The following is a 12,789-nucleotide window of genomic DNA, read 5'->3' on the forward strand; positions in this document are numbered from 1 at the left end:
AACATATATATATATATATATATATATATATATATATATATATATATATACATATGTATAAATATATAAAAAACTATATATATATATATATATATATATATATATAAGAGCAATAAGGTACAAGAGGCTGTGCTGTATCACGAATAAGTCTACAGCACTAGCCTCGAGTACCTTATTGCTTATATAAAACGGTTACCACACAATACAAAAATTAAAGCCAAAAATGTATATCAATGCAACTTTCATGAAGTAAACTTTCACTAAAGCCTTCCTTGTGCCGGAAAAAATAGTCCCTGATCGTGAACCGCAACATAAGTTACATTATTACGCCATTAGATGGCGGCAAAGACTGTCTTTATGAGTGTGTCAGACAGTAGCGAAGACTTTTACATTGAAAAGACTGAATTGTTGTGAACATGGAATAAGACGCAACTGACAAATGCTTTGACTAGTGCTGTCAATCACGGGAAAACCCCTTAAAGTCGTTATGAAATTAAAATTGACACTATTTACTTTGTTAGCGCATATTACTAGTCTTGTGGTGAGCAATTAATCAGTGCAAGTTAATACACAGAAAAAAAATGTTTGTCGTGGTAATCTTTAATCAAAATCTGAAAAGTTACTTCTGTTCTGGAATGGCGTTTCTTCTCTGATGACGTCGGTTTGATGGATTAGGTTGAAAATGCTTAAAGCAAATGCTCCAACCGTTAGTCTCCTATGAGCAAGAGATGGAGAGGAGGAGCGTTAAAGTAAAACTCTGCCCTCTATTCAATATTCCGTTTCACTTGGAAATACGTCACAACACTGGAGAAAAGTTGCTTGCAACTTCTGGTTCACGGGGACTTTAATTGTTAAAAGGACAGGATAATAGATCGGACATTTAAACAGATTTTTTATTATGAACAAAGGACTGACTTGAAAATCTTAAATCTGAATGCAGGTAATAAAGTCACTCACTCAATCTCTTTCTCACAATACTCTTCTACATAATACAGTAAGCTTCAATGAACAATATCAATCGAAAACATACAGTTTACATTGCTAAGAGCGGTTGCTAAGGGTGTTGTGTAGTGATACACAGAACTGTTGGGTCAAGCGGTCATAGCCGTGTTTTATCATGAATAAGACACAGCTATTAACCAATCAGAATCAAGGACAGGAACTAACCATTAAATATATTCATATTTATTATTTTTTTAGTTTTTATGGACTTTTAGTTTTGTTTCCCGCCACTCATCTGTTTCCATTGACACTAACTCATCATTACAGCTGATCATCATTTAGTTTGCCACCACTGTGTATTTAATTTCCTCTTTGTTCACTTTTCAGTTGTCGGTTGTTTTTTGTGTTTATGCAAGCTGTTACGCTCTCTAGCCTTTTGTTTCAGCAGAGCCACAACTTTTCAGAGGACTTTTTCCGTCTCGCCATCATATGCCCCTTCGACAATGAGACCCTGAAGTCATTGTTCTGGATCAGGGCGAATTACAATCACCCTGTGGACCTCTCAGACACCTCCGGATTAAAATGGAAAGAAACTATCATCATGTGACTGGAGATCGTCCGTCCCCAATCCAGGACACAGCCAGACCCAGAGCCTGAATCACCACCTTCGACCGCAGAGAACTTGTGTGTGCCCTCCGCAGATGGAGAGCTACCACCGGCTCCGTATCTGGCCTCGCCTATCTTCGCTCCATCTCGGCCTGTCGACCTTTCGGCTCCATCTTGGCTCCTCCCACCTTCGGCTCCACCAAAGCCTAGTGGCTCCTCTGGGTTCCCTTGTTCTGCTGGCTCCCCCTTGGTCAGTCGTCACACCACTTCCACCACAGATTTACGGGCCATTCGCTGCACTCCATCCCTCCACCCCTATGGCTGCAGCAGGTTCCTTCTTCCTGTCAGCCTTGCCTCTGTTCTCGGTCACACTGGCATCGCCCCAGCCCTCAGGTATACGATGCCGCAACATTGTCAACCACCAGCTCTGTCTCCGTCGGTCGTTGCCCAGATGACGGGAGCCAAGCCAGCAACATCTTGGCTCTTCCCTCCCTCGCCTCCACCATGGGCTGTCGACACTGGAGAGGTCTGGATCTGTGCAATCTGGGGCATTCCATCTTCACTGCCGTGGTCTTGTTGTCATCCTCTCATCACCTGGATCCTTCCACCATTGTCACCTCCCTGGACTTTTCTGTTGGATCTCCTCCTGGTCATCCGTCCACCTCCAAAGACGCCTCCTACTTGTTTGTGCCATCCCTTTGCCAGCCCTTCGTTACCTCCCCATCCTCCTCACCTTCTCTTCACAGCGTGTGGACATGCTTACCGGGAGGGGGCACTATGTCACAGTTATGTTCTGTTTGTTTTGGATTTTCAGTTTCTTTTCTTCAGTCACATGTGTTCCTTTGTCTTTGCTTCCTGCCACTCATCTGTTTTCATGGACACTAACTCATCATTACAGCTAAATATCATTTAGTTTGTCACCACTGTGTATTTAAGTTTCTCCTTGTTCTATCTTCAGTTGTCGGTTGTTATTTGTGTTTATGCAAGCTGTTACACTCTTTAGCCTTTTGTTTTATAAACATCATTCATATTTTATAATCTGTCACCCCCCTCACAGCAAAAGAACTCCACAGTGGATCGGCCGCGGAGGTATCGCGGCTTCCGGAACGTATCCGCGAATGGACCTGTATCGGCGTTTACTTGTGCGCAGTGATGGATCCGCAACGAAGATGGATCACGGACCCGCCGTGGCTCCGCGCTGCATCCACTCCGCATCCGCGATTAAAACCTTACCTCCACGGCGGGTCCGTTTGGGACCTGCAAATTGATACAACCGTTACAGTAAAGGTGCATGCGCGTCTGCGGATCCGACATGGGTCCGCTCAGGATTCGCTGATTGACAGTATAATTTAGAGCTGATCCTCCGAGTGGCGCCAAACGAATGTGACAGTCACGCGGGTTTGGCGACTTGAATGCGGATCCGCATAGGAGTCTCCTGCTGTGTGGGCCATCTTCTTTAGACCCCATGTGACATATATGTTATTATTGTTTAATTGATAAGTACATTAATATTTATTATTCATTTGCAAAAGCATTTGCTGATAAATGTAAAACTATATAGTTATAGCAAACCCCTTTCTTCAGTACACTTTAAGTACTTTTTTAACCAGCTTTAGAACTTAGCATCACAGCACTTCTAATGTAATTTTCCACTCAAGACTAATCGCTTTTGTAAATCGCTTTGGATAAAAGCATCAGTAGATGTAAATGTCTTCAAGGACACTGGTTACACTCAGAAAGATTGTGGCCATTACTCTTGGTTATGTAGCTTTTTCAAAGCATTGTGGTCGAGCCCACTGGAGCGTCTGCAGAATTATTTTTGAATGGGCATTTGGAGAGATCCAGGAGGTCTGTAATACCTGGAGAAAGCTATCCATTAGCATTCCCATTCACTGGCAGTTGCCTGGCCATGAATACACAGGAAGATGATGTCATGCCAATGCTGATTGGCTGATGGCACCGCAAGAATGTGCTCAGTCACAATCCATTCACTAGTGACTAGCCTGAGCGGTGACGTCAATGGGAGAGGACAGGGAAACATATATATTCATTTCATGCTGGCTAAAGAAGCACTTGCTACACATCTACTATAATATAATTAAATGTTTATTATTTATATGTAGCTTATTTCACAAAATACACAGATTCTTTTGAATGGTCGTCAATTGAGAAAGAGGCCTTTTGACAGCAGAATGGTGCCGTCGCAAGTCGCAACTTGCCAAGTTGATGTCAGAAATATCTAGGACATTCACATTGCAAATTAAAGTAGGGAACATCTAAAGAGTAATTAAAGAAATATATTATTTCAGTATATCGGTTATGATGATGTGGTTCAGTGGTTATAGATCTTGTCTGTGTCTGAAAGCTTGGAGGTTCAAACCTGCAAGGTTCAATAGATTTTATTGTTTTCCCTTTGCCAGACCCAGATTTTTAATTTTAAAATATGAAAATCCATCAAGTACAGTATTATGTCATATTAACTATGAAAAAGCTAAAGTAAAAGTCAAACAAACATAAACTATTTCACTATTTATTGTGTGAAAATAATTTTGTGTAAATAATAATGAGTGTTGTCACATAATTTCCACCAAAACTAACAATTCTGACTCTAATAAAGGTTTTATTATTTTCGTTAATTAGTGTAATTGGTTAAAAATAAGACAAAAGTGTCACTGAAGACTGTTTGAGATTTTTGAAATGAGATATTTATCAAAGCTTTAATTTCAATGATGTAAAAAATGTTAAGAATATTTGTAATTTTTGGATTTATTATTTTGTATCCTTTGCCAGACCCAGAATCTATATATTAAAAAAACAAAAACAAAACAAAACAAAACAAAAAAACACTACAAAAATTACAAAAAAGCTAAACAAAAACTACAAAACTACTAAAATGTGAATTTGTGAAAACGGTGGCGTCATGCTCATGCGTATTACATGTTCAGTCTATAGGCACATCGTATTTCTTTACAAAGTGACATAGCCAACTAGTGGCCTGGCATGAATAATGCAGCGTTTTTAGTCATTTTCATTAATGTCAGTAGGAATCTACACAACTGGAAATTTCATGTTTGCAACATCAATCTGTCGACTTCTGAGTGAGCTTTTCTTCATTTATCGCAAAACTACAGACATTGGACCTATTTTGCCTGCAAATTTTTGCCGAATTGTGATCTTGAGTGAATCAGCAAGTTTACTCCATAAATATAAATTAAATAGAAATATAAAAATGTTTTTTATAAATGTGGTTTTTATTTACAAATGTGGTGGAATGACACTATGGTGGAAATTGTCATTACATACATAACAAAAAAAAAAAAAAAAAAAAAGTGCTCTAAGTGCTCGAGTACAAGTCCTGTGAAACACGTCAAGTCATAATAAAAGAGCTTCTTTTACCATGACTTGACGTGTTTCACAGGACTTGTGCTCGAGCACTTTGCATCGTAAGTGTACTGCTGTACAAGGTGAGCTAAAAGAGCAAGTTTACTATGACAGAAAAGCCTGATAAGTCTATTAATTGATAATCTGCCCCTGAATTCATAATTTTGTGTGAAAGGGAACAAAAGTTGTTGGTGTTTTACTGCCTCTAGTGCGAACTGCATGTAATGGTAGTACATTTTGAAAAAAACTGTAGGCAGAGGCACGTTTTTTTCCAATGAGCCTGTTTTGCTAATTTCCATTACAAATATGGTGACATGGTGGGAATTTTCATTATGTTCATAAAAAGTAAAATTGTCCTGTGATGTACAGTATGTGATCTGTTGCACATTGTTTGTGAAAAAATTCAGTACATTTGTAATGCTTGCCTGTTGGTGGCTGCTAGTATGTTCAATTCAAAAGAGTCTAAAAAAGTTTCTTCAATATTCTAGTCTTTGGAATTTTTTTTTATTTTATTTTTTTTTAGGTTTTAATGAGCCCTAGACACTTTTCTTTGCCATGTTGAAAGTTTGGCATAACAAACTATACTCCTCATATTCTCATACATTTAATGATGTTGTAGATTTTTCCCAATGACATCATAAAAAATATCCAAGAACATTTTTCTGCGTCTTTTTTAACGTTGACCACAAAATGTTATATGCCTAATTTTTAATATACTTTTCAGCTTTCATGTGGCGGAAAAAGCAGAGAAGTTTAGATCAGTAAGCATGGAGGATGTGTGCCGTTGAGATCCATGCTAAGTGTTTCAGCAAAGACCGAGTGACTGTGCTGCCCGTTTGGAGCCAGTTCAAGACAAACTACATGTCTGTTTGAGTCCTATAAATAACAGTTTTATTACGCCTCTTTTTGAATGCTTTTCGCAAAGTGTGTCTCTGAAGGCTTTCACATGTGGGATTGTTCAACGGCCGCTGCGTTCAGTGATGTAAGGGGTCAGCACAGCGGTTGCGCTGTACCAGTGCTGAGGATATTTTCATAGTGTGATACAAAGCACATGGACATCCCTGCTTTACTGCTATTCACATCACTATCACAAAGTAAAGGTAACGGATGATGTCATGCCTGCATTGAATAGACCGACGTTGACTTGCTTTAAAATGATATAATATATGATAATCATGCCATTTCGGTTGTGTTCTCAAACATATATGGAAGATTTAAGTACCAGAACTGGAACATTTCTAAACATAGTCGACAACTGGGAGATCCACAAATGAGATGAGTTGTTCAAAACATCCAGACTTTTGCTCCTTATTGTATTTCAGTACCAGTGGTTCTGAAAAAATCTGTAGAAAATATATGAAGCATTTGTCTGTGCATAAAACACAGTTATAATATATAATGCTAAGTTTTTCTGGGCAGTTGCAAGGGTGTTGCAGTTTAAGTCACCATGAAATCAAAATGCTTGTTTTGTTTTTTTATGGATTTTTGCAGCATTATAAATTATTTTTTTTTTTACAGGTATTTACTACAGGTTTTTTTTTTTTTTTTTTTTGGTGCTCTCATAACCTTGAATCAAAATGACTTCCCCTCCCTCTTGCAGTGACATATTTGCTGCATCTGAAATCGCATACTTCCCTACTATATAGTAGATGAGAAACAGTATATGACAAAAGAAGTATGTCTGAATTCACAGTACGCATAAAAGAGTAGGCAAAAAGAACCTGGATGAAGTAATTACTTGATGGCATCTCATCTTCTATCAAGGCGTGAAGGCAGCATAAACTCATTGTTTTGGTTCAAGAGGAACTGTAAAATGCGGCTGCTGTTTGTTTATGTCGCTCGTTGACTGTCTGTCTACAGTGAGCTGATAACGTGTGATGTCTGTGTGAGCAGGTGTTTGGATGTATGGAAATACACAGGCAGGTAGGACACTGTATCATTGCATTCGGACCAAATGCAATTATTGGACGAACATTTTTTGGTAATAAGACTTCCAAAGAAGATATACATTTTTAAATATTTAGACCACTTCTATTATTGATTACTATCAGGATGTGAAGAGAGTTTCAACCAGTATAACAAAAATAGTAATGTATTACTAAGTGTTTATAAAAAAAAAAAATTGCCAAAACTATCTTTAAGCGTGTTAAGTCATGAAATATACCTTTAAGATATGAAGTACACAATTAATGTACAATCAATACAGCTAAGTGCCCTTCTTTTTCACAAGGGTAAAGATTTGATCAAAAGATTTAACATTTTACAGTTTTTGATTTGTTGATACTGTACGGTTCAATCTGCCCAAAACTTACAAAATAAATGTGTTCCTTTTAAAAGAAAAAATACAATGTTTGAACAATTTAACTTATATATTTTAAAGTATGTGAATAAAAGGCTAATATTAGAATATTAGCCTTTGGATATTGTTAAAGTCATTAAACTTTGTGTTATGAACAAATACTTACTTCTGTTAGTGTTTAATGAGGTGTTTCATTGATTTGTCAACCGAACTTGAAAAACGTCACCACATGATGAAAAACTGAGGAACGCTTAGGTCAACAGCTATTCCAGGGCAAATATTAGTTTGCCTGCTGCATCATAAGAAGAGCTGCCTGGTTTTAATATTAGTGTGGTTTGTGTTTAGCAGTTTGCAATAACTGTAAAAGCATCTGTTACAGCTAACATGGCTGTTTTAATGCAAATGGTGTCGAGAAGTACACTAGGGAAGTACCATCAAGGCTTCAATTTTAAATAAAATGTCACAGCCAGTTTTACCACATCATCATTTACCGTTAAAAAAAAAAATAAAAAAAATCAACGCATTACCAAAGAGCATTTCGAGTTCGGCATCAAACAACCCATATTTTCGAGGTTTGGGTGAGACATGTTGTTGTAAAACTACATGCAAATGGAACATTTTCGAGGATGTATGTCATTGCAAGTGAAAGAATGCAATAATGTGTTTCATGGTGATATAAAAGTCCCTTTTTAGAGGGACAAGACTTTGCTTACTCACATTCAAATAATTCCACATGGTGCTGCGGCCTGCAAGGAAAAACATTTACTTTAGTGGTTGAAGTAGCTGATCAAATGATCTAATTAAACAGTGGCTCTCATAGGGTACTTCTGTTTCCGAGCTTCGAAAACTAGACAATTAGCATAAAGTCTGGTGCATATTGTTACATATTCTGACCAAGAACCACCCACTTTACTCTTTCCCTGCCATTGGCAAGATTTTCCATCATCTATGACAAAAAGAAAGTTTTCACAATTATATGGTAGGATGCGCTGTTACAGATATTCTAAAGTGCAGCATCTCCGGATACAAAAACAAGCCAAGAAGAAGATCTGCGTAAACCAGAAGGAGCGGATAGAAAGTTGCTTATGCACATTTTTCATTCAAAGAACCCCTGTTGTGACTTTTTAATGTTGTTTATATGTCTATATGGTGTTTTTAATATGCTTTAATACAAACCATGTGCAAATATATCAGTCAACAATATTGCTGAGTATTTTCTCCTTAAAATTACAATGTAACAAAGACACTCTCGAAAACGAGGTTTGAAACCACCCCTGTTTCCTATCATCACAAACAAGTAACCAGTCCTGTGAACATGCAGGGCATGTTACAAACAAAATACAAAAACAACATTAAAGGGGTGGTTCAGTGTTTTTTTTCTAGGCTTGATTGTGTTTTGGAGGCACAGTTTAACATGTCTTAATGCTTCGTTTTTTTGAAAACGCTGTTTTTTTCATATATTTTAGCTTTATTCTATACCTCTGTTTCCACTGTCATATGAACGGCTCATTTGACTTCCTGCTTATATTAAGCCACTCCCTCCAAAATACGCAATGTGCTCAGATTGGTTGGCAGGTTGGTAGCTGGCCCAGTGTATCATGATTCGCTGAAGCGTCCGGAAATGCCACGCCCCTTACCATTTGTAGTTACGCGCTAAGTTGGAAATGTAAATAATGGTGTCTATATTGCTATATCAAATTGAGCTGAATCAGACCCAGATGAAGAGGGTCAATCGCAATCGCGGCTTTTAAAGGACGTTTATTAATGGTATTTCATTTAGTATTTGTGTCAGTGTTTAGATATGCTGTCACTGCTGTTTGTTAGCTTTCAATATAGTTTTATCATGATTAAAGCTTTACTGTAGCCGAATACATGACTGAGTAGTCGCATTTTTGTAAAGGTATCGTTTAATTTATAGCATGAACAACTGTTGAACATAGATATTTGTTGCACTAGAACTTAGCAAACTGGCTAGCAAAAACAAGTTGCTCTTTGTATATGTCCTTGATGCATTAAAAATAGCAACAGAACTATAACATTACGTTTAAAAGACATGTACAAACAATACAATGTACTTACAGTTTGAAGCCAATAAACAGCAGCTTGTGTTTTTAAAGTGGGAACTGCTTCATCTTTCAGTAATAGCTTTTGTGCAAATCCAGCATTGAACTCGTGTAGATTATGGAAACTGTCTTCAGCGCTGCATCCAGTGTAGAAAATATCACAGATTATAATGGGTTCTATATCTTTTGACGCGTCGCGTCCGGTGTACACAACTCTTCCACTTCCGTTTTGCTGCGCCACATGGCCTCCCCCACTTTGTTGCGTGTTCCCGGGGGCGTGTTTATATTAATAGCAAGGGTTTATTATTATGTCACCAACCCAGGAAGAAGCTTGTTGTAGTCCAAACCGGCCGGTTTTGTAGGCAATAAACTGCCATAACTTTAAAAGACAATATCTCTGTTTGCATTAAACGTTCAGTGCTGTAACTTTGCAGATACTGTTTATGCTCAACCTGCAACATTACACACTAACTAAAGTTAAAAAAGTGAAATCGCATGTAACCACCCCTTTAAGAAGGGATAGGAAAATCAAGTATATATAGCAATATAACGGGTTAATTATGCACATAATGTGTATTACAATATTAAGATAAACTATATTGACTTTGTGATGTTCAAAATGTTTTCTAAGGAAGGCAGATGTCTGACTCTGAGATAGTGAAAGGGAACATGGCTTGTGTAACATAAGTGTAACCCATTCGGTTGTACTCACCCCGTTAGTACAAAGTAGCACTTCTGGCATGGGAGGCAGGAGCACTAACAAGGACAGTAAAGACCGCAGTCTTTAGTGTCTGTCGCCAGTGTACTTCTTGAGGCCAGGAGAGTGAGGTTTACCCACCCCCCGAAACCTCACTCCCATCTGGGTCATGGCTCCAATGTAACCCCTGGTTCACTCAAACAGCTCTAACTTACTGGCCTCCATTACAGTTAGCAACAAATTATTAGGTGTTTGGTAATGTCGTCAAGCCAGAGGCTAATCATATCAATTACAGCTATTTGTCCTACATTGTAGAAAGCGATACATAAAATGCATTACCATTGTGATACAGCAGATTGTAGGTGACCCTGTATAATTTGCTCTTCCTCTTCTTTTTCTTAATCAGTTTCTGGTTCAAACATCTATGGCTGACTCCACTTGCTATTTTGTAGCATGTTCTAAAGTTCACCAAGTGGTAGTCTGAGCTGATATGATTTAGAGGAGGTGGGGGCTAATTTGAATATTCAAATTGTATATTCAAATACACTCTCCAGGTTTTTTAGTAATTTCAAATCCAATCATTCAGTCCAGTTGACCCAATCAATATCCCACATTATGTAAGTATGGGTTGCATTGACTTTGTAATGAGAAGTAAAAAAGGCTTCAGCCCAGCTTCTGAAACTTCTGTTTCTAATTTATGTTACATACACAAAGCCTTGTGTGCAGTCTGAAATCTGCATACAGTCCCACGCAGAGCCTACAAACAATCATAGAGATCACACACTGCGGTTTAGTCAACATAAATATTTGCACTTGTGTCAGTCTGCCTTGTGTGATCTTAATTCATGTCACGCTTCTGCAGGAACCAGTGAGGTTTGTTCTCGCACATCAAATATGCACGATTGACCTTCTGTTTACCATATTTAATGTACTCTATGTATTTGTGTTGACCAATGTTTAAATGTGAATAAAAGCCTAAATTAAATCTGTTTAAGCAATCATGTCTCATCAGAAGACTTGAGTTAAAATGCACGATTCATATGGATTTATGAATGTTTTGAAGCTTGAAAATGTTGATTATTTAGACTTCCAATGGATGGCCAAAAATGATGAGAGAATGTCAAAAATAGCTTCATTTTTGTTTTGAAGATGAGCAAAAGTCTTATGGGTTTGAAATGACATATGAAGTAAATTATGACAGAATTTTCATTTTTGGGTGAAATTATCCCTTTAATAAAAATTAGGAGTTTGAAAAAGGTTGAGGGTTGCAATCTAATGTTGATTGACAGGCTTTAAGTACACGACATGAAAAGCCAAAAGTTGTTTTAAAATATTATAAGTTGTGGAGGAATTCCAATGAGGAAAGAAAGTCATGTCATTTCTCATAGCAAATATAAAACAAACACAACGCTAGCCTAGAATATAAAGGCTATTTACACAAGCACGTTTAGACTAAAGGATTTATACTTTTATTAATTCGATACGCTAGTCCACATAGGAATAAGGGTTTTACACAAGCTAACGTGAAAAAAGCAGAGCAGCCAAACATCTGCCCCAATGTCTCTCAATTAAAGTCTGCTGCAGTTCCATTTTCAACCCCATATTTTGTTTTTTAAAATTGTGGGGAGCTGTAGAGCTGGGGAGGGCTCAGGCACTCGCTGGCCCACTTAGTATAATAATACACGCATGCCGAAGCTATATATATATTTGCTGCAGAATGCTGAACACATTTGCTATTTATTTTTGATTCAGCTTATATAGAGGTCTAAATTTTGGATGAATATTTTGCCTCTGTCCCATCTGCCCATACAGACGAGCTGCGGCTGCCTGTAATTATTAATATATTTTCTATGGGTGTTCAAAATACTTAGTTTTGTGTTTTATATTGTTTAGGTCTCCAGCTAACTGTTTAACTCACATCATTACTGTCTTACTGAAATAATTCTGCTAATCTGCTGTGGGCCCACTATTACATAAAATTGTGTCCATTAATGCAGATTGTCTGTCATTCTTTTTACTTAGTGTAATGATAAAGGATGGAGCAAGATTTGTTTTATAAACTTTAATGTTACATCAGTCATTCATGTTAGTGCTTGGCTAATGTTATGTGCCGTTATTGATACAGTTAATGATACAGTTCCCACATGTGCACTGCAATAAATTAGAAACTTGCAGTTTTTTGATGGACATACACTTGTTAATGCTGATGTAGAGGAGTTACAGTTGCAACACCTCATAATGTACAACAAACTGAGTAAAAACTTATCACTGAGAAATGTCCTACTCAAGTTGTTCTTGCAATAGAGTTTCGGGTTGAATTACTAGCTCTTCCAGTGTTTCATCATCGGTCTTCCGGGCAATTTAATAAGTTCATGTGACCTAAAAGTGTGCATGAGCCTGTATGTTGCAGGTTGAATGTGGCACTGGAATGGCATTCATAAAGATGAGAATAGAGTTGTGCCTGTTGCCTAAACCTCAATTTTACAGTAGGAAGGACTGAAACATCTGGAGGTTAACCACTATGCTGGGATCACCAGTTAAATGGTGGCAGGTCTGGGCCGTGGTTCAAACCCGGCATCTCTTGGCCCCTTTTCTGCACAGGGGTACCGGAGCAATTGCATGGAAAAGCAGTTAAAGTGGCAATGGCAATAGTGATGAACAAGTTTCCATCAGGTCTCCCGAATAAGATGGCTGTGTTGCCAAGTTGTAGTTCATTGAATCAGAACTCAACATGACCTTTTTTTTTTTCCCAAGAAAAGCAGGATCGGGATCCCAATGTTAAATCCATTGTTCAATCTTGC

The sequence above is a fragment of the Chanodichthys erythropterus genome, chromosome 10 (genome assembly GCF_024489055.1).
Source record: "Chanodichthys erythropterus isolate Z2021 chromosome 10, ASM2448905v1, whole genome shotgun sequence".
Classification (NCBI taxonomy): domain Eukaryota; kingdom Metazoa; phylum Chordata; class Actinopteri; order Cypriniformes; family Xenocyprididae; genus Chanodichthys; species Chanodichthys erythropterus.